A 22791-nucleotide genomic window follows, 5' to 3' on the forward strand; every position below is an offset into this window, starting at 1 on the left:
TTGGTTTCCATCCCCAGTTTCTGATACAGAGCTCCTAAAACCCTTGGAATTTCCTAAGTGATAAGAGCATAAGAATATTTCTTGTTGACATATCTGGGTTTTGTTCTTAGTTCTTGAAGTAGCTCTAGAGCCACAGAGGTGAAAGGAGTGTCTCATTATTCATGACAAGCCCACTTTCAAACCTACCCGAGTTTATGTTAATGAGGCGACTCTTGGAAAGCACCCCCCCCCCCCCCCCCAGCATGGGGCTGCTTGTCACTCTGTGATGAGAAGGTTGGAAATTTTAGCCCCACCCCTGCCCTGGGCAGGGGAGGGATTGGAGATTGAGCCAATCACAAGCAGCTAGTGATTTAATCAATCATGCATAGCTAATGAACCTCCATAAAAACCCTAACTGAAGGAGTTCAAAGAGGGGTTGGTGCGCATATGGAAATTCGGGAGGGGCACACCTGGAGGGGTTCTACACCCCATCCTCACACCTTGCCCTATGTGCCTCTCCCTTTGGCAGGTAAATGTAAGCAAATGCTTCCCTGAGTTTTGCTAAGCCATTCTAGCAAACTTAGTTAATCAGAGGTGGGGGTTGGGGACAATTCCCAACTTAGAGCCAGTAGGTCAGAAGTACAGGCGACAGCCTGGGACTTGCAGTTGGCATGTGAAGTGGCTGCCGTTGGTGGGACCGAGCCCTCGCCTGGCAGGATCTGACACCAACTTCAGCTAGATGGTGTCGAAACGGAGCTAAATCCAACGACACCCAGTTGGTGCCTGCAGAGAGCCGGAGGGTTGTTTGGTGTGGAAAACTCACACATCTGGAGTCAGAAGTGTTTTGGGGATATCGTGTGAGTAAAAACCTAGCACCCCACCGAGTTTGTCTCAGGCAAATAATTTAATTCACAGGGCTGTGCCTGCCACTCTTTGTGTTTTGGAGCTGTCTTGGCTCTGCCTGTTTTCTCCCTTGGGTCTTTGCCTCCTGCCAGTTTGGGAAGGGCCGTAGGTGACACTGTTTTCTGTCCTTCACAACCAAGAGCCCTGACTGCAATGAGGGGGGATGCAGAATTCATCTGGGGAGACAAAGTACATAACTGAGGGCTAAGCAGTGTCATAAAACAGCATGACAACCAAAAAAAATCTCCCCTCCCCACATTGCCATGTGTCCCTCAGAGCAGGGTGGTCCCTTCTCTAGTTGAGAGTCACAAGAGCCCCTGTTTGGAAAGTGAGGCTCTTGCAGTGTCCTTATTGCAGAGCTGTGGTGAGGCTGAGAAGAGGGAGAGTGAGGGAAAGGGCTTGGTAGACGATGGCATGTTCAATAAACTTAAATTAAGGGTGGCCCAGGCCACAACTCACACCTGAATTTATTTCTTTCCTTTTCTAAAGCAGCTAATTCTCCCCCCTCCCTCCCCCACAGGTGGGTGAGGGGTCAAGAGGTCTGGGACATGGAGGCGGAGCTTTGACAAGGCAGGCTTTTCAGGCTAGGTTTAACCATAAAACCCTGATGCTTATCTTAATCAGAGAGCCCAGGGCCCCCACTCAGGCCTGACCTTCGGGTGGTGGTGGCCCAGGCAGGCGGTGAAATTCTAGTCCGTGTTCTGCAGACTTGCAGGAGTGCTAACATCCAGGCTGAGAGGCCCGGAGGGGGTGGGGGGTACACAGCCCTGCGCCCTACAGAGCTGCCCAAAGGAGCCAGGGAGCTCCAAGGAGCTGCCAGAAAGCCCGTGTTTTCTCTCCTGTCAGAGGTTGCCATGGTGACTGAAGCAGGAGGGGACACCCGCTGGTCTGGCCCTACATAGCTCATCTTTATTCCATGTCTTGGTCTGAGTCGGTGTCTGGAAGGGAGTGCCTGAGATGGGGGAATGACATCTTGCAGAGACTGGATGGTGGGTAGGGGGTGAAATGTGCTAGGACATTGTGTGGGGTGTGTGTGTGTGTGCGTGTGTGTGTGTGTGTGTGTGTGTGTGATGGGTTATATTGTCGCATGTGTGTTCTGGGCATGTGGTCGGGGATGACGGTAAGGAAGGGGGATGTATCCGGGGTGTGCACATCAGTGGGGTCTTCCTCAATGCCCCCATGATCTACAGACAGCTCACCTGCAGGGGGAGAACCCGGAAGAACCCTTCATTTTCTACTTCCTGGAAGTCGTCTGTCTGCTGCCTGGATGACTCCTCCCGGCAGCAAGCAAGACGCTGTGACAATCCAGCCATGTCTTCTAAGAGTCTGGGACTGTACTCCCTGCCCTGCAGCCTCGGTTCCATCAACTGACTTCTGCCTGACCTCATGCACCCACTTCACTCATGTCTGCTCCAATGCTAGACAGAGACCGCACAGAGACCAGCTCTTACCATCCTATGGAGATATCCTCCCTTCATTTTAATTTGTAGCTGCTATCACTCCCCATATAACTCTGATGTTATATGTTGATTTGTTTACTTGTTCAGTATGTTTCACCCACTAGAATGTAAGCTCCGTGAAGGCAGTGATGTTATCTTGTTCACTACTGTGCCCCTAGCACTCAGAACGTAGTAGGTGCTCAATAAACTTATTGAATGAATGAATGGCCTGCCTGGGACCTCCCGGCTCCTCACAAAGACTAAAGCTCTGCTTTAAACCTCAGCTGAGGGGTTGCTCCCTCTCAAAAGTTCGCTAGGACACCTCACCTGCCGGGTCATTTTTTCTCTGAATTCTCCCGGCACTGGTTTCTGTCATGCTTGCTCACAATGGCCTGTTCAACCTTGAACTGTGGGAGTGTCCCATCTCCCTGACCAGATGTCTAGCTCCTCAATAAGAAGAGTGTTACTTTCTCTTTTGTGTCCTGAACACAGGCTCTGCAAACAGTAGGTGCTCCATAAATGCTGAGGATGACGATGTTGTGAATTGGTGAACACATTTTAGCTGGAGTAGTTCTACCTCCACACCTGTCCAGTAGAAGACCTTCTGCAAGATCATAGGTAAGACTTTCAAGGTCAGAATGAGTCTGAATTGGTGAGCAAGTAGCTTGGGGAGCTGGCCTCAACTTTATGTTTTATCCTCCCCCCATGACCTCATGTATGACTATGACTAAGTCTTTAAGCTTATTTCAAACACCACCTCATTCTACATGTTCTTTCTGAATGGAACTGATTGCTTCTTCCCCTAACAACATTTTTTTGAACTTTTCTGCACCAACTAGGTTTTAGGTAATGACCATTTATCTCCTTGGACCACATTACTTTGTTACATTTATGATGTACCTGTTAGATGGACAAAAATGTCTTCAGCATCCCTTCTGTGGGGACTATTCCTGTGTCATTTCAGTGTTCAGAAGGGACTGTGAGTCATAGATCCCTGCCCATCACCCCCATCCCCAGGGGTGCTCATGTGACCCAGACTTAGACATTCATTTGAGCCCTTACTCTGGCAAGAGTGACTGGTCCAATGGATGTGTGCATGGCCAACCAGTGCTATTCTGAATATTTTCATGGGATTTAAATATAGGCATCTGAAGAAATAGGGTGGCTTTTCAGCCTGGAGTTTCCAAGGTGCATCTTCTCAGCCTCATGGAGAAAACTCATTTGCATTGAGAAGGAATAAGCCTTTAGGAAGGAGAACCAAAGGAGAGACAGAGACAGAGACATGACATCTTCAGAGCCATTGACCCAACAGTGCCCAAAGACGTAAACCTCCAATTCTATGCACTAATAAATCCTCTCCTTTACTTGAGCTAATTTAAGCTGGACTTCTGTCCCCTGCCACCAAAAGGGGACTAAGTCACCTCCCTACACTAACTGGGATCTGTCTAGGCACAATCTGATTCCAATTCTTCCCCATGCTTCTTATAGCTACTTGCTTGGTATCATCAGTTCAATTTTATTGCATATTTTCTGTATAAATAAAAGAAATATATAAGAGGCCATTTTCTCTCTATCTGAATGCAGGAATAAAAATATAAATTCCTAGGGGTACCTGGGTGGCTCAGTCGGTTAAGCGTCCAACTTCAGCTCAGGTCATGATCTCACTGTTGGTGGGTTCAAGCCCCGCGTCAGGCTCTGTGCTGACAGCTCAGAGCCTGGAGCCTGCTTCCGGTTCTGTATCTCCTTCTCTCTCTGCCCCTTCCCCACTCGCACTCTGTCTCTCTGTGTCTCTTGAAAATAAATAAATGTTAAATATATATATATATATATATATATATATATATATATATATATATAAATTCCTAGAATCAAGAGGAAGAGGGGGAAGAGAACCATTTTCCAGTGGCTACCATGTACCAGGCACTGTGCAAACATCTAGCTGAAGCCTTGAAATGGCCTGAGATAGGAATATTATCTCTACCTGACAGATCATACACAGGTAAGTGAAGAAACCACCATTTCAGCCCAAGTTTTTCCTACTCCACCATTGTGACCATGTCCCCAAAGTAGCTTCATATGTAGAAAAGTAATAGGAACACACACATTATGTAGTTTCAATGTTTGAAAGCCCAGGTTCTTAGGAATCCCAGGGGCAAATAACAACATTTAAATATTCTTATGGGGGCGCCTGGGTGGCTCAGTCAGTTAAGTGTCAGACTTCAGCTGAGGGCATGATCTCATTGTTTGTGAGTTCGAGCCTCACATCGGTCTCTCTGCTCTCAGTGCAGAGCCTGCTTCAGATCCTCTGCCCCCTCTCTCTGCCCTTCCCCTGCTCATGCTCTCTCTCACTCTCTCAAAATAAATAAACATTAAAAAAAGATAAAGTGGATATTACTATGGCAATGCTTTATTTGCCTAGAAAATTGATCTGGGCAGTTGAGGGGGACGAGACCCGAGCACCTAGATTGCAGTCCCTCTCTGTTGACGCTGGTGAGCAAAACTGCTGCGGCATGGGGGCTCTCTCCTGGGCTAGAGCCCCCTTCTGAGGGCAGGGCCTGCCAGTGAGAGGACCTGAGCCTCAGGAAAGTTCTGCCGCGCTTGACTGTGAAACCCTCCTGGACAAGTTACCTGACTTCTTGGAACCTGAGTGAAGTGCCTGGCATGGGAGCATGAGAGACAGAACTTTCTTTCGTCTGTGGTGTTTCTGTTGGGGGGCACGGTGGCTCCCAGGCCAGTCCCAGGGGCAGCTGGGGTGCCTGGACCCGAGGCTTCCGGCAAGGGAGGGTGGGCCGATGGGTGTGGATCCCAGTCTGGGACCCCAGCAGGTGCAGGGAGGCTCAGCAGCCTGTGTTCCTCACTCCCCTCCACCTTCCTGCTCCCATCCAGGGTCACAGCGCTGCTGCTGGCAGATGGGAATGAGACAACATTTTGGACAGACCCAGCCCAGGGTGGGAGAGAAAAGAGTTCCTGGCCTGAGAGTCAGCTCCGGGGACCCTGTCCCCATCCCGAGCCACTGCGGCAACTCACCTGCCCCGCCGCCAGGCTTCTGCTTCCCCCCTGCAAAATTTGCAGTTTGGGTGCTGTGGCCTCTACGCTTCCTTCCCCCTTGACATGCACAGAGTCTAGACCACAGCAGCTCATGGGTTGTCACCATGTCACCGAGCTGCACCCATGAGGGTAGGGGGCAAAGCCACCCACTTACCCACGCTCCTCTGGGAGTGTCTCCCAGTGAAACTCGGTTTCTCAGGTCCAGTGCTAATGGCTGCACCTCGATTTATCATTCAAAGCTTCTGTTTCCATACCTGAAACCACAAGAACAATCACAAACATTTTTGAAGTCACTCTCTTAAAAAAAAGTTTACAATTTTTCCCCCACACATTATGGTCTGGGCTGGAGAGACCTTCCTGAGAGTTCCACACAGACAAACCGCAAACCAGAGACATTACGAAACTTGTCTGGGGTCACACAGCTTCGTGAGTGGGTTTGGCTGGGCCTGGATTCTTCCTCTGATTCAAATTGAGCTTCTATTGTCTAGAAGACGAGGAAACCTTGTTTCATGTCGTTGGGATATAGTGAGGCAAGAAGCTATAAAAAAAACTCTTGTTAAGACCTTTGCACATTCAAAGTGCTCAGTCCATGCTGAATAATTGATGGGCTCTGCTCCCGGCTGCTCATAGCAGACGCACAGGCCTCCTGCTACACATAAGGCTGGGAACGTGGAAACCTTGCCTATCATTCTGCCCAGTGCAAGAAGTTGCCGAGAAAATCACCAAGAAAGAGTTGTGCTTTCCTGTTGCTGTGGGGAGAGGCCGCGGCTCCAGGGACCTGCAGATCTAATTTATTGTCTCACTGAAAGCAGAGAGCTGCTGCAGGGAGGGGGCTGCGGGGCCACCCAGAGTCGACGCCACAGTGTCCTTTCCAAGGCTGTGAGGCCCTGGGAAAGGGCTGCTGTGCTCTGACAGGCAGGGAGAAAGGTGCCTGGAGTCCCATGGGGAGCAGGGGAGAGGGCAGAGCGGGAAAGGGGGGACAGAATTAGCCATGGGAAATTCAGGAGTCTAAAGCAAAGGTCCTCCTCCGTGAAAATGCCTGACAAGGCAGAGATGCCCAGGCGGGGGCCAAGGCGGCCTGTTGTCCCCCCAGCCGAATGCCACATGTGACCACAGCACTCTCCTGGCCAAAGGCCATGGTGTTGGGGATTAGGGGGCAGAAAGCAGACACAGAGTTGCCTTTAATGCAATTTGCAGAGATCAAAGAAGAACACGGTTCAAGTGGGTGTTCCGGCTATAAAAGTAGGGAACAGTTCACAGTTGACTGAAACTCAGGGTGCCATTTCACAGCTAAAGGCCCTGGGGATGTGCACCTTCTCCCTGTGGGGTGCGGCCCACCAAAATGCCCCCCGACTGGGATTTGTCTCAGCCCTTAAACAAGGCAGATTTAGGATTCTCCAAATCCACAGGATAATTGGCTTCAACTTCAAATAAAACAAACTCCAGCTCAAATGGGAATTTGTTTGGAGGATGGGCTTTCTATTTCACTCTGCACTACAAGTTCCAAAGCCTAATGATTTAGCAAGGACTTCCTAAGAAATTTCATGATATGCTCTGTGCTTATGCAAGTCAGTTCACTTCATGCTCTGTCTGGGAGTGCTTACCCCTCCAGGGATTGAAGGGTCCTTAGAGTTTCCCTGTGTTTGGGCAGGGCCTGTCCTAAGGGGCTGGGGCTGGGGTGGGGGATGGGGTGCCTCCAGCATGGATTCAGCCTGCTGAGCAATGTCCACGCTGTCTGGTGGACAGGGGTTGATAGCCCAGCTCTAACACCTACTCATTCTATGACCTTGGGTAACCCTCTAGGTCTTAAGTTCCTCATCCATGAAATGGGGTTGGTTCATAATGGAACCTACCTCAAAGCTCTGAAGGATCCAGTGAGATAGGGTATATGTGGATTCTCAGTTATGCCTCTAATAGGACTGTCCCCTCCCGTCCATATCAACACTTGGCTGGGCCTCTCCTTGGCCTGTCAAAGTGGTAAATGGCTACCAAACCATTAAAGTTAGTTCATGTACACCTGTGTGCTCCAGAATGTTCAGAACATGACTTTACTGTCAGCTCAGTACTCTAGGCTGCACAAAGTGTCTTTTCTAATGTGCAACCCTGATCAGAAGCCACATTCCTTGAGGGCAAGACTATTGTCTTATCTGTGATGCAATGACCATTATTGATCTTAAAACCCTTTGTAGATGGAGTGAGATGTTATATGGTTTCACTAGGCTAGCTGCAACAAAGGTGCATTTAACAAGGGTGCATTCAAATCAGGACTCCCCGCTCCTGGCCAGCAGCCCCAAGCACAGGGTCGACGTTCCACAGGGGGCTGTGGCAGGTGCTTTGGGTGTCTTTCTTGCTCTCTACTCAACACTGGGCTTGATAATTAACAGAGGAAATGTTAGAAATGCATTCTCCTTAGTGAAAACAGAGGTATTCAAGATATGTGGGTTGGTCAAAATTATTTGAGGCACTCTTGACCTTGAAAGGCAGGGTGAAAGAATCTCGGGAGCTCTCGGGGAAGGTGTGGCCAGGGCGCCTAGAGAGACAGATGGCTGTGACCTCACTGAGTCCACAGAACGAGCTTTATGAATTCTGTGGGACTTGTCTGCAAATAAATAGTTGTTCAAAAAATGTGTACATGTGTGGCAGAGTCTGGTCTGAGGCTTGCTTCCATCCAACCTATTAATGAGATTTGCCTTCACCTTCACCATAGTTTTTAGTGGTTTCTTTCAAACAAGTAAACAAACAAACAACACAGCAAAACCTAAAGTTATGACCAAATGGGCTTAAGGACCAAACGGACCTCAGTGTCCCCAAGGCACAGCACACGTAAATGCTCACAGGCCTAAGGAGGTACTGTCACTTTTAACTCTCTGGGGGGTGAGAGTAGGGGCACAGTGAGGGCTCTAAGTGGCCTCTCAGTCAAGGATCCTGATTCAGGATCTTCCTGGGTCCTTATCGCCCTGAGAGTTCCCCAGCTTGCCTTGCAGGGCTGAAGTGCTCAGCTCATGTTCAGAGGTTCTGTTGGCTTCCTGGAATGAGGAAACGCTGCTCAGCCTTCAATAAGCCCTGAAACTGGCCACAGTGGAGGTCCCTGTCTGGGCCCCTTATGTACCCAGAAAACCAGCTCCTAGCTGGACCTTCCCTTGGAGGTCTCACGGGACAAGCCCTATGAGGAAATCTTTTGGGACCTACTACCAGCTCCCACAGTTAGATCAGATACTGGGAAGGGGGATTTCTGGCCATACTGGAGAGATTGCCTTGAAGAAATAGGGCTCAGTCTGTACCTCTGGATAAGCCGAACCCCTGCCCCTTCCTAGGCCTCTGCAAAGGCTGCTGGGCAGGGGCCCTGGGGTGAGAAGTCCCCTGTTGCTGGAGTGCTTGCTACTCCTCTACCCCTAGGGATGAGAGCCTTTCCTTGGACGGCAGTGCCCACAGGGAACCGGGCTGCTGCTTTATGCAATCTCGTCTCTAAGGGGTTTTTCTGGGTTGAGCACTGTTGCAGGGTTGAGGTAGGGGTCGGGTAGCATTCAGGAAGAAAGCAGATGGTGTGGGGAGTGCAAGCCTCTCACTTCTCCTCTTGCCCACTTCTTTCTCCTTTCCTTTCTCTCCCTAGCTTCTCCAGACAGACATGGGGGGAGGGGTGGGGAAGCTCTAGGCGTTCACGCACCGGGGCAACTGTCCTAACCGTGGAAAAGCTGACATTTGCAGCCTTCCAAACTCCTATGGGCAACTGGACCCTCTAGGGCAACCCAAACTCTACAGGCTGATTGCCACGTGCTTGCTAAAGCCCTTTCCCTCCTCCAGGCTCACCCTTCCTGCTCATACCCTCTCTTTAGACCCTCCCCACGCCTTCCAGGTGTGCCTGAGGACGGCTTCAGAATTTGCCTTGAAGCCTTCCTCTCTTCTCACCCCAATCCAAATCCCAGTGTACATTTGCGTATTGAGAGCCATCCTGGCTAGTCCTCAGACATTTCCAATCAGGAAGCACTCCCTCACTCCTATTCTGTAAAATGGGGAGCCACGCATTCAGAGTTATCATTCATCTTTCAGCTTTGCGAGTAGCTCAACATCCCAGTCAAGCAAAGAGCCATTGCCAGTTAAAGCACAGCTCCCAGAGGAGTCTGAAAATTCCAGATGCTCTTGTGGGGCCACGGGAGTTTTCCACTAGCAAAATTTACCTAGAGGAAACCACCCGAGTGTGTGAGAAGCCTAACAAGCGGTTTCTTCCCTGTGGGCCTGAGGCTCTGTGGGTCTCTCTCAGCAAACAGTTAGGCACCGCCTTGATTTACTTCTCCGCCAGAGTCCCTTTTTTGGAGGAAGGCCAAGCTGGTAGGCACAGAAGCGCGACTACTAATTTTGTGGAAACCTATGCGTGTATTTGGGAGGACAAAACAGGAACAAGTGCATGAAAAGTTGGAGGACTTCGGGCGGGCAAAGAGGAAAAGGGGGTGAGGGAGGATCCGTCTCTCCACTTGGGGCAAGTGGGGTTGAAGCGAGCCAGACCTCATTACAGGGACTTTCATGCTACTGATGCAAGAAATGGGTTTCCTGGCTCCACAGGATGGCAAGGGACATTCCCAGGGCACAGGATGAGCCCTGCCAGCCAGCTCTCTTTTTCTCTGGGTGCCACTGGTTTCCTCCCCTCTCTGGGCCTCTCCCTCCCGATCTCCTAAAGCAGCCTTCCTGTGAGAGCACTGTCTTAGGAGTCAGGCACGTGAGGCTGACCCTCCCTGCTCTTTCACCAGGCACCTGAGCTGCACAGAGTTACTGAATCTCTGGGGGGGTCCCATCAGCAAAATGGGGATGCGATGTCCTCTCCAAGGGCGATTGTGAGGATAAAATGTCCAATGGATGCGAAGCGTTCTCAAGCGGTGCCTGACTGGTAAGTGCACTCAGGAAAGAGCTGTCGTCTTTATCCACTCTAAGTACAGCTCGTGGTTGCTTTGCCAAACCTCTGAAAAACATGCTAGCAGAAACTAGCGGACGTGGTCAGGCTAGAGGCGCCATGGTCACCTCCGCTGTCCCAGGACTTTGCCCAGCACTCGCCATCCCTTGCCTGGTGGGTGGCAGGACCATCTCTGGGGCATAAGGAGGAAAGCTGCTTCCCGGCCATGTCTCCCTTGGGCACTTTGGGGATTTCCCTATTGATGGGGACCTGGGCTCACCCCACCTGGGATTCACCAGGAATGGCTGGGAGTGGATGGAAACTTAATCTGCGAGGACATGCCTGTGGGCTAAGATGAGGTCACGGCCCACCAGCCTGGAACCAGCCTGCCTTCCAGACCTTCTCCGGAGGAACCATACGCCACAGGGAATGAAGACCAGATATAGGCAATAAGGGATTATTTTAAAAGCAGAATATCCAACCTGACTTGGTGGAAGGAGACACCTGTCCACTAGCCAAGGACCAAAGACCTTCCTGCCTTCTCTCAGTGAGGATGTGGGGGGCTGGGGGGGATGCAGTCTCAAGGCTGAGCTGCTCATTTCTCTGGGGCCCTTTGGGCTGCGCAGTCCCCTCTGATCACACTGGCCTCAGCCCTTCAGAACACCCAGGGCCCAAGTGCCCTGGGCCACTTCTTCTGAGTTAGGGAGGGCAGGAACTTCATGTCACGGAGCCTGAAGTAGGACAGAAGGGACAGAGTGGGCTCAGAGATGATAAGCAGTCTGGGAGTAGACCTGGAGAGACTGAGTGGGGCTCCTCCCTCTCAGACCGTGTACCCCAAATCTCCATCCAGATCTTAACCGCGGAACGGGCCAGCAAGGAGAAGGGAGATAGAATCCGACAGGCTGTCCCATTCCATATGAGGGAACTGAGCCCCCAGGGGCCGGCAGGATCGGTGCTCCCCAGCCCCGGGCCAGGCTGGTCTCTGCCAGCGCCTACTGTAGGGACCTGCGGCCCCGAGCCCCCGGCCCATCCCCAGCCCGACGCCCAGCCTCGACCCCAGCCTGGACCCCAGCCCTGGGAACGTTCCCGCCTCTGTTGCGAACCTACCTTGCGAGGCGCTCCGAGGCCCTTTCCAAGGGTGTCACCGAGATCCCCGCCTCTTTCTCCGGACGCGGGCTACCCTCGCCACAGCCTCCTGGCCCCAGCCTGCCGGGCTGAGCCGGCTCCTGCCTCCCTTTCTCTCTGCTCCCGTGAATTCTCAGCACTATTCTTTTTTTAAGGGACTTTTTTTTTTTTTTTTTTTTTTTTTTTTTTTTTTTTGCGTTGCGTCAGGGCGGTTGCCTGGCGACGGCGGAGCTATTTCACCGCGAGCGGTTTCAGCCCGATCCCCTCCAGCCTCTCATTCGAGCCTCTCCGCGCGCCGCTCCCGGGACCGGGACGCGCGGGGTCCCGCAGACGCGCAGCCGGGTCCTAAAGCCCTTCCAGTTGCTCGGTCCCCGCCGGGACCTGAACCAGAGCCGCCGCCCAGCCCCAAGTAGAAACAAACCACAAGCGTTTGCCAAAGCCTAGACGAAACCAAACCCAAATATCCATTTTATTATTATTATTATTATTAAAGCCGAAACCAAAGCAGTTTTTCCCCTAAGCATGGCAACGTGGCTTTGCCAGTGTCAGCAGTTTGCGTGGGTGGAGGGGGCAAGAGAACGATCTTTCAGCGGGCCTGAGCGAGCCTAGAGCCTACACCCCATCCACAGGCGGCTTGAGTTCAGACTACCAGCAGCAAATCCCGTTACTGAGGACCTAACCTACGCCACACCGTCACAGCGACTCTGCAGGACAGATGTGGGCATTTCCAGCTTACCGATGAGGAAACTGAGGCTCAGAGAGGCTAAGTACAAACCAGAGGTTAAGTAGAAACAGACGTCTTCCAGGTCTGTCTCCCAGACCTGCCCCAGAGCACGTGTTTTCCCCACAAACCACAGGGTGCCTGATGACACGTACTAACTACTATGTGCCCTGTCAACCACTGGAAGGAGTTATGGTCTAAGAACTAGTCTGTGCTCCACCAGAGTCTACAGGTCCAGGCACCTACAACATATACAGGACAGCAGCTCAGCTGCCCCATCCTGGCCTTTGGGGTCAGTCCTGACTGGAGACACAGGGCTCCAGTCCAGAGCGGAAGGGCTCCACTTCCTTCTGGAACCCCTGACCTCAGGGCTGATTACTGGAAGTTGGCTTCATTCTTAGGGCAGTCTGGGACATGGCCAAGTTCCTTTCCTAAGACACTTGAGGTTGGCAGGATCCTCCAAAGTGATCTAATCTGCCATCACACTCATACTGGGGGTGCAAGGCGGGTGTTGTTTCCTCCATGGACAGATGTGCCCATGCACAGAGGTGTGGGGCTGCACAGTGACTTGCCCCAGGTCCCATGGGCTGGGCTGCTTGGGACAACTCAGTCCCCACAGATGCCCAGCCCCTGGTGCTCTCCCCTGGTGCTCTGTCCTTCATTGTGTTTCCCCATCTGGGCTCCATCCCACTTCTTCCTTTCTGCCTTCGCTAGGACGTCTGCAGAGGGACTTTGTCCACAGAGACGTCCTGCTAATGCGAGCACCATGCTCACAGGTTCATGATTCTAAGCTAGCAAGTGTATTTGAACGGGCGTTTTTTAGGAGAGTCCTGTCATCAACCCAACCTCTTGATCCTAGAGATATCAATCCGGTCCTTCCCTTTCTTCCCATCCCCTTGGCCATTACCCTGGCTCAGGTCGCCATCAGCTTGCCCCAGCTCCTGCAGCAGGCCTCTTAACCGGTTGTGCTGCGTCCACTCTTGCCCCCATCCCTTGGCCAGTTACTCGTCCACAGCCGGAGCAAACTCTTCCAAAGGGAAATCCAAGCCCCGCTCCTCCCTGCTTACAGCCCTCCAACAACCCCCATTCCTCCCAAGATTAAAACCCAGCATGGCCCACCGGGCCTGGCTTTGCCCACCCCTTGGGGTCCATCCTGTGTTGCTGCTCTGCTCTCCAGGCAGACACTCTTCCAGGTCCTTCTCCGCACCTGCTCTTTCCACATGGGGCTGGCCACACTTCTGCCTCCCGAGGGAGCCCCAGGTTACATGTCCTCTAGCCCTACCTACCTCTCCTTTGTGGACCAGTTGTAATGTGATCTTTATTTGTGAAGTTATTTGATTAATATCTCTCTCCTTCTGAGGCTGTAGGCTCAAAGGGGCAGGAACCATGTTTGCAGGGAGATGGCTTGGTCCAGACTCAGCATTCTCTTGGGCTGGCCGGACCTGACCACACGGCCCTGTGCTGGATACTGATCATCTGCCCTGCTGGCCGCCAGTGTATTCTGGCCCCGGCATGTGGTAAGTGCTCCGATGTCTTCTTGGTGGAGCCGTCCCATCCCATCTGGAAATGCTTTCAACTTTCTTCACCCTATCAACCCGTCATTCGGCATGGGGCTCCTGTTCTGCTTTTTTGTGAGTGCACTGTTTCTGTCTTCACGTACACAGGCAGCCTGTCCGGGGCAGGGATGGGGTCTTCCCCTGTGCCTCCCACTCTGCCTGGCACATGCCTGGGCAGGAGGGTGGTCAGTCAGTGATAAAGACCAGGACAGTCAGTGAGTGGGGAGAGAGGAGAAGGGGAAGGAACCAGGTCTCTGTTGGAACAGTCTTAACCCTAATGTCTAACCATATGTGCTGGTCAAATGAGTTTATGTGTAGAGCTCCAGCATAGGATAGTAAGTAGGCATACAAAAATATTTCCAAAAAATATACTGATGTGGGAAAATGCTGCTGATTTCACGCCAAGTAAATACGATAGGAGTACCAAATGTCTAAGTAAATGAGACATTATGAAAGCTTTAATTCTAATGTCTAATGTCTAGTTTTTTTATATGTGTAGGAAAAAAAAAGACTGGGAGGGTATATGCATATACTGGCTGCGGTTATCTCTGGGTGGTAGAAAAAACAGGCTTTCAAATATCTTCTATACACTTGCATTAATTTTCTTTGTTGGCTGCAGTGCATAGTTTTTGTGAATGGCAACATCAGGAAATATTACTAGAGACTAAAAATGGTCCTGTGTTCGGGGTACCCGGTGTCTCCTGCTCTGCATGGCCTTTCATGCCTTTTATGTGGGGTCCTGTGAGGCTGGGCTGGAGTCCAGTGATGGGCGGGGGATCCCCATGGCCCAGAGCAGCAGGGCCATCTGGGGGCTCTTCCCCTCCAGTTGGCCGTGCGGACCAGGGAACACTGGGCCAAGCCTGGGAGGACGAGTCCGGACCCTGAGACAGCACGCTGGGTCTAGGGGTGCCTTGTGGGTCGGTCCAGGTATCCAATTTGACCTTCAAGGGGCAAGGTGTAATGATGTGTGGGATGTCTGCACCGCCTTGGCGAGTGTGTGTGTTGGCGGACAGCAGCCTCGCTGACATTAGCATAGCACTTCACAGGTTATCGAGCAGCTTCCTTTCCAGCAGTCCCAGAATGGGTGAGATGACATCTCTCCTGTTTTTACAGAAAACCTGTGCAATAAGGGGGTCAAGAAATAGTCTCCCTCTTACCTGCGAGGGTGCCAGGCTTGGAGAGGTTAGGGGACTTACTCAAAGTCACACAGCAGGTAGTGGCAGGGCTCCCAGAACGGTCTGACCTGAGCCTAGGGCACCTCATGCCACTGCACCAGTCCCTGGACGCAAACGGCAAAGCCGCCTCAGTGACCATAGCCGATCGCAGCGCGCAGGGATGACTTCATTAATAAGGTAACTTGATTTATTTTTTCTGATGTTTACTTATTTATTTTGAGAGAGAGAAAGCATGAGCTGGGGAGGGGCAGAGAGAGAAAGGGAGAGAATCTCAAGCAGGCTCCATACCACCAGCACAGAGCCCAACTCGGGGCCCGAACTCATTGAATCACGAGATCATGGCCTGAGCTGAAATCAAGAGCTGGACGCTTAACTGACTGAGACACCCAGGTGTCCCAATAAGGTAACTTTAGAAGAAAGATTTGAAGGAGATGAGGGGGTTGGTCATGAGGTATCTGGGGAACTAGCAGAGGGAACAGCCAGGGCAAAGTTGCCTGCTGAGCAAACATGTCTGACACAGTCAAGGAAGAGCAAGGGGGCTTCATACTGGAGTGCAGTGATGGGGGGAGGGTCACAAGGAGTGTGGGAGATGACACCAGGGAGATGACAGGGTGGAGGTGCTGGGCCAGATCCGGACCATCGCCAGGCCTCGCCTTTCCCCCAAGGGACTGCACAGATTGCACAGCTGGGCTGGGCCTCTGCCTTCTTGGCCCTCCCACATCACAAAGCTTTATCTAAATTAGTCTCACCGGTTCCCACTGGAGTTTCTAAGGTACTCCTCCAGGGCAAACTCCATTGTCTGAGGCTCCTATGCATCCCTCTTGGTGATTGAAATTTGGTGCCCGTCCACTGAATGAGAGCAGGAAGGAAGGAAGAAATTTGTTTGGCCGAGGTGCACGGAGGACACTCTCCTGCTCCAGGGAGCGATTAGGATTTGTAGGCGTGGGCCAGAGTCCACTAGGCTCTACCACTGGCCTTTAGGAGAGACTTTTCCAGCCAGGGGCCCAGTGTTTCAAGAGGATCCAGGAAGTGTTGGTCATTTGGCATTGGTGCTATAACAATAATGGCTTCTTCCTGCCCGTATCCCTCAGGAGGGGATCATTCAGGCTGAAGCACGGGAGGGAGATGGAGACCAGCTTCCCCTCTTGTGGGGAACTCATTAGTTCAATGAGCATATGTGGGCAGCTCACCGTGTCACCTGGTGCTAGGCACTGGGGTACAGCACCTGCAGCTCATTAGTGTAGGCCGGTAATTAGCAAAGCATTGACCTGAGAACTGGAGTCAGGGAGCTGATGGCTGTCATCTAAGCCCAGATGAGGAAGATGAGTGGGAGCTGAGTGGGAGAGGTTTGGGGGAGGCGGGAGGTGGAGTGAGGCAAGAGAGGGAATAGTGTGGACCGGACAGGAATGCACTTGAGCAGACTACAAAAGGGCATGATGGGCCAGATAAGGCCTTGGGATGTGATCCTGAAGGCAAGAGGTTAAGAAGGGAGCATGTCATGGCTTTTGTATCTCAGAGAGACTGGATGGATGTGGGGACAAGGCAGGAGGCAAGTATACCAATAAAGAGGTTGTTTCCATTTTACTGGTGGTAAGAGGCCATGAAAGTCTAGACCCATGGCAGGGAGTGGCTCACTGCCTTTCCTGGGTGAGGATGGGTGGTGGGGAAAGGAGCGTGATGAAGGGGAACAGCAGGTGTCTGGAAGCAGTCAGAGTCAGGTTCAAGCCCTGGATTTTCTGGTTGCTGATGTGTGCCTGTAAAAAGTCACTCAAGTTTTCTGAGCGGCACTTCCTTCATCTACAATATTGAAATATTTTTTTTAATGTTTATTTATTTATTTTTGAGAGACTGAGACAGAGAGAGGGTGAGTGGGGGAAGGGCAGAGAGCGGGAGACAGAGAATCCCAAGCAGGCTCTGTGCTATCAGTGCAGAGCCCGATGTGGGGGTCGAACTCATGAACCACAAAATCATGACTTCAGTCAAAACCAAGAGTCAGACACTTAACTGACTGAGCCACCCAGGTGCCCCTAAAATGGAAATAATTTTAATAGTCCTGTCCTTATAATGGGCAAGAGGTCCTGCCTTGGATCATGTGCTTTAGAGAACCCTGCTCTGGGCCTGCTCCAAGTAAGGTGGCCATGGGGCCAGGGACATGCCCTCTCAAGGTCCACACCTTCCCTTCTACTCAGAGCTCTAAGTATCCAGGACCCAGGAATTTCCTGCCCAAATTTGAGGTTGTGCAGGCCTCTTTCCTGGTCTATGGAATGTGGGAGAGGGTTGCGGTGTCCCCTGCTTAAGCATAAGGGCCCTCATGTAGGAAAAGAAAGAGGGAGGGCCATGGGTGGGCAGCCCCCAGCCCCCAGCCCACCTTGTTCCAGGAATCCAAGGGTGTAGAATTAGAACCTGCCTTTGAGGTTGTTATAAAGGTACATTTGTCAAGGCAAGAGGAAAGAACAAATATTATCTAATAGTTTGTTAGCCTGGTTTATAACTCTCAAATATTTAGACACATGGCATGTGGGCCTCCATTTATACATTTGCTTTGGACCTCTCAAATGTTAGCAGTGGGCCTGATTACAGGGCTGCCTCTCTGGTTTAAGATGCAAAGCAAATTGCATCCTGCACTCAAACAGGAGCCACTGCTGTTGGGAGCACTCTCTCCCCCATCGTGGAATCATGGTATCTCCTGCAGAGTTTGTCCCTTTATCTTGTGGACACTTGTAAGAATCATCATCTAGAAGATGCTGCAGAGAGTATTTCCAGGCACAGAACCAGCACATTCTAGTGACAATGGAAGAAGGCATCCCTGGACATGGGCAGCATTTGATGGAAACCAGAAATGATTCCACTAATGATGGCAGTGAAACAGCCCTGATGGGTAAGGGAGAGCTTTCTAGATTCTTTGAAGCATTACCTCACCCAAGGAGCCTGGTTCCTTTGAATGATCGAAAGAGCCCTGGAAAAGAACCAGGAGAGCCAGGTTCTCATCCTGGCTCTGTGGCAAATTAGACCTGTGTCAAATCACTTTCCCCCTTGGTTGGTTTCCTTCTCACCAAAATGAGGGGTTCAAGCTCTGGCATCTTCTGACCCATGATTCCATGATACTTCCTACCCATCTGTCATGCTGGGCAGTGGCAGGGAGCAGGACCAGAAACTGCGAAGTGGGAGGGTCTGGCAGATACTGGGCCAGTAAGAGGTCAAAGCCAGCTAGACAGAGGCTGGGATGAGAGCTAGCAGGTAAGACATACATGAACAGCTGTACCCCCATATTCTGGAGGAGAGCCTGCTTATTCTCTGCCCTGCTTTAAACCAGTTGGGGGTGGGGTGGGTAATGAGGTGGTCACAGAGCCACAGGCAGGATGAAGAAGTCTCTAGAGCCTGCCATAGAACTCTCCCTCTTAAAGAAGAGAGCAGAGATGCCCAATTACTTCACAAACTGAACAGCGCTCCTAGAGGCCAATCCAACAGCTACTGCTAATTGAGTTTATTCTTCTCGTTTCCATCAGCCAACATCTGATGATACCAGAGGTCAGGGGTGGGTGTCAGGAGGAGATGTTGTCACACACAGGCATGAAGTCCAACTTAATCATTCTATCACTAAGAAAACCTAGGCCATAAGCATGGGTTTTACAGGCAGATCAAGACCTGGTCACAAAAGATAACAGAGTCCTGGTCATCTATCACAGAGCACTGGGGAGGGATTCTAGGAGAAGCCTGTCTGTGGATCTTCATATTCAGCCCCTTTTCCAGGAATCCTAGCCAGAAGACAGAACTCCCTACTTGGGGACAGAATCCCCCTTATACTTCACTGCTTTCCTAACATCAGTTCAAACCAGCTGTCCCCATAGATGCTAAAGCAAGTGGGATACACACTTTTTCTTGCACCCCATCCCGACCAGTGAGGTTGGAAGGAAGTATATTGTAGGGCACACTTCAGGCTTCGGGGACCTTGGGTCTAGTCCTGACTCTGTCACTTGTGGTTGGGCTTCCGAGCCTCAGTTTCCCACTTACACATTGGGGGTAACAGTATCTTCCACAGCGGGTTAGTATGAAGATTAGAATCAATGCCTATAAAATGCCTGACATAACATTTGGCACAGAGTAGGCACCTAATAAATGATGTTTCTTCTGTTGTCTGTGTGCCAACTGATTCTTCGATTGTGTACCATCTGAAACGAGGTGTGCCTGTTGCTCTTTGTAGTCTAATGCCCAGCGTGAGCAAATGTTAAACAATCAGGCTGGCAGTACTCCTGAATATCTTAGCTGCCTTGTTTGTCTTCTTTGCACATGAGGTAGCTCTGTTTGGAATCTGACACCAGGAAAATAGGACGGAGCATGGGGCAGACAAATGTGCCCCGTGGTTGGGCCATGGATTTTAGGCACAGACTCAGAGCACTTTCTGGTGGGGAATGTAGGTAGCAAGCCTGAGCTCGGCATGGTCGGCTGCCATTCTGCTAACATCTCATGACTAGGACTGCTCCTGATTCACAGAGAGAACTGGCAGTGGAGACAGAATAGCACACAAAGATGGGCTTATACTGCACTCAGGGATGGGAGAAGGCCAAGGTGCAACTGACAGATGGATGAACACAGAGAAAACATCTCTGTAGGATCCCCTGATAAATCACTTTCAGGTTAATGTTTCATGATCGGCTCAAAATGTTTCGCAAACAGAATCAGCCCTCCTTGACTATGGTTGGTTGTGATGATGTCATAAGCTGTAAGAAGGAAAGACAGAATAAGAGAGAGACAGAGAAACAGGAGGAGGGGGGAAGGAAGGAGGGAGGGGGAAGAGAGAGAGGGGGAGGGAGAGAAGGAGAAGGAGAGAGGAGGTAAAGAAAAGGAAGATGTTCAGAATGATACTACGGTCTGCATATGTCCCCCCAAAATTCATCATGTTGCAACTGTGATGGTATGAGGAGGTGGGGCCTTGGGAGGTAATTAGGTCATGAGGGTGGAGCCCTCATGAATGGGATTAGTGTCCTTATAGAGACCCCAGAGAGCTCCCTCTCTGCACCTGCCATGTAGGGACACAGTGGGAAGACGACCAGCTATGAACCAAGAAGTGGGCTCTCATCAGATACCCAATCTGTTACTGCCTTGATCTCAGACTCCCAGCCTCCAGAACTGTAAGAAATAAATTTCTGTTGTTTATAAGCCACCCAGTCGGGTGTTTTGTTAGAGCAGCCCAAAAAACTAAGACAGTGGGACACTTTCTTCCTCAGTGGCCTGGTCTTCTGGAGTCAGGAGCCTGTGTAAGTGAACATGACACAGCCAGAATGAACTAATGAACTAATGAAATTCCTCCTGATTTTCCCCCTTGCCCCTCCAATGAAGGTCTTGGTCCATGCAGGCCCAGGTAGTCTAACTGTTGTAGGAAGGGCCGGGTCAGCCTGGGGCCAAGAGTTGTGCAGCTAAGCCTTACCCATGGTGTACCCCACCTCAAGACAGCCTCAACATACCTTCTCTCTGTAGGACCTACTCTGTTCTCCTTGAACCTGACCTCCATTTCCAGAGCCAGTTCCCTACATAGGCATTTCTGCATCCTTGCAAGTCAGGGCTTATGGTGCTGAAGAGTTGGATTCTCTTTGAATTTTACCAAGGGGGAAAAATGACCTGTTGGCAGTAGGGAGAGAAGAGCAGCTTAGAATGACTGCACAGAATCCTCTCAACCCAATCCCACCCCTCACTGGCCCTTCTTACCCTGAAGTCTAGCTGTGCAAAGGACTCACACCTGTGCAATCTCAGAGTCTCAAGTTTAAAATAAGAACCAAACTTTAAACATCATAGTACTTCTGAACTATGTCTTTACAAAAGACTTCTTGCCATCAGATTTTAAAATTTTTTCAATGTTTATTTATTTTTGAGAGACAGAGAGAGACAGAGCACAAGTAGGGGAGGGGCGGAGAGAGAGGTAGACACAGAATCTGAAGCAGGCTCCAGGCTCTGCACTGACAAGTTGACAGCAGTGAGCCCGATGTGGGGCTCGAACTCGTGAACCGTGAGATTATGACCTGAGCCAAAGTTGGATGTTCAACTGACTGAGCCACTCAGGTGCCCCAGAACCAAGATTTTTTAAGCCCACTCACATATAAACATGTCTATGCAAATATATCCTGTACCTGCAAAATATGAGGTTCTGGGCTATTTATACTTGTGTGATCTACCTTAAGTGTTAGAAGGGAGTAGAGATGTTTAATAAATCTGTTCAGATGTACCTATTTGCGGATCCTAGAATACATAGGTTTTCCACTCTTTCTCCAAGGGTATTAATCCTGTCTCTCTCTTCCCTTCTCCCAGTAGCCACTCCTCTAACTGGAATTGGTGCCCCTCGTCTATGCTTCCTTGTCCCCCGAGGCAAACAGCTACTTAACACTTCACTGGGAGGTCACTGGTCTGTTGTCTGTCTCTCCTACTAGATTCCAAACCCTGTGAGGTGAAGGATGGTGTCCTACTTCTGTTCCCAGTGCCTGGGACAGAGCTGAAATTTGATGGGCCCCTAATCAGTGATGCTTGTCTAAGTGAACAAATGAATGAATGAACAAGCATGTATTCTTATAGGAGGGAAATGAGCTAAATCAGGGATGCCAGGAATGTTCTGGATGGGCAGCTGGCTATGGGGTGGGCGGTTTGAAAGCTAGGACATTTGTCCTCTCCCACCTGGAAATGAGCTTGATGGGACTCCCTTAGTTCACTTCAGGTGTGGCCTGGCCATCACCTGCCTCACCCACTCTGACTTACAGAAAGACAGGGAAGGATCTCTTCCCTGTTATTTAAAAAAAATTTTTTTAATGTTTATTTATTATTGAGAGACAGAGAAACACAGAGCGTGAGCAGGGGAGGAGCAGAGAGAGGGGGAGACACAGAATCTGAAATAGGCTCCAGGCTCTGAGCTGTCAGCACAGAGCCTGATGCAGGGCTAGAACTCACAAACCGCCGAGATCATGACCTGAGCCAAAGTCGGATGCCCAACCGACTGAGCCACCCAGGCACCCCGCGTTCTTTTTTTCTTTTAAGTTTATTTATTTTGAGAGAAGAGAGCCCACGCAGGGGAGGAGCAAAGAGAGAGGGAGAGAGAGAAGCCACGCAGGCTCCATGATGTCAGTGTGGAGTGGGACCCAACACAGGGCTCGATGCCACGAACCGTGAAATCATGACCTGAGCTGAAATCAAGAGTTGGACGCTTAACTGACTGAGCCACCCAGGCTCCTCTGTGCGATGCATTCTGTAACTTGAGTGGCACTGGGAACCGAGCAGGTCCTGAAGGAAGCGGAGTGGTCTGGGAGGTTAAAGGCCTTTCTGAGGTAGGTTGGAGGAGCAGTGGCCACAGAAAGAGGGGCTCAGACCTCTGGGAGGTGGAGACAGTACAGTAAAACCTTGGTTTTTGAGCATGAGTCGTTCCAGAAATGCTTATAACCTAAAGCACTTGTATATCAAAGTAGAATTTGATATACAAAGAATTTCAAGAGCCACTGACTCCATTTACCTTTTACCTCCCCAATAGGATTTGACGCTAGTATAGATTGATCTGAGCCACTTGGATCCACTCCCTTCCTGATGGATATATTTCCATTGTTTCCAGTCACAGGAGGGCAGTATCATCCTCATCTACCTGTGCTTCTCCAACATAGGTTCCTGGGGGTGAAATTGTGGGGGACTAAGCCTTTTTCCTTTTTGCTATATACTAACAGATTCCCCTCCATATGGAGATGTAGTCCTTTGCATCCCAACTGGTAGGACCCATTTACCCATTAACCAAGCCAGCTCCTGATATTGTCTGATATTTTCAGTGATATGGAAGAATGGTATCTTGCTTTTACTTTTTGTTTCTTTGGTTGCCTCTGAGGTTGAGCATATATATTTTTTTCCTATATGGATACCCAAATACTCCATAATTTATTGAATCATTTATCCTCTTCCCACTGGTTTAAATGCCAACATTTTAATATATTTTATGTTCACA

General features: G+C 50.6%; 1 protein-coding gene across 1 annotated transcript in view; it reads right to left on the bottom strand.

The window, feature by feature from the left end:
• FAM167A (family with sequence similarity 167 member A) overlaps positions 1-11718 on the bottom strand; it is a 42915-nt gene extending 31197 nt beyond the window's left edge. Inside the window, exons 1-2 of the mRNA XM_019440937.2 lie at positions 11359-11718; positions 5524-5623 (exon numbers count right to left, since the gene is read on the bottom strand). The gene's annotated coding sequence lies outside the window, so the exon portion shown is untranslated. The remainder of the gene's footprint in view (positions 1-5523; positions 5624-11358) is intronic.
• Between the last annotated feature and the right edge of the window lie 11073 nt (positions 11719-22791).

Source organism: Panthera pardus, unplaced genomic scaffold (assembly GCF_024362965.1).
Source record: "Panthera pardus isolate Hobbes unplaced genomic scaffold, ASM2436296v1 HiC_scaffold_13, whole genome shotgun sequence".
NCBI classification, from domain to species: Eukaryota; Metazoa; Chordata; class Mammalia; order Carnivora; family Felidae; genus Panthera; species Panthera pardus.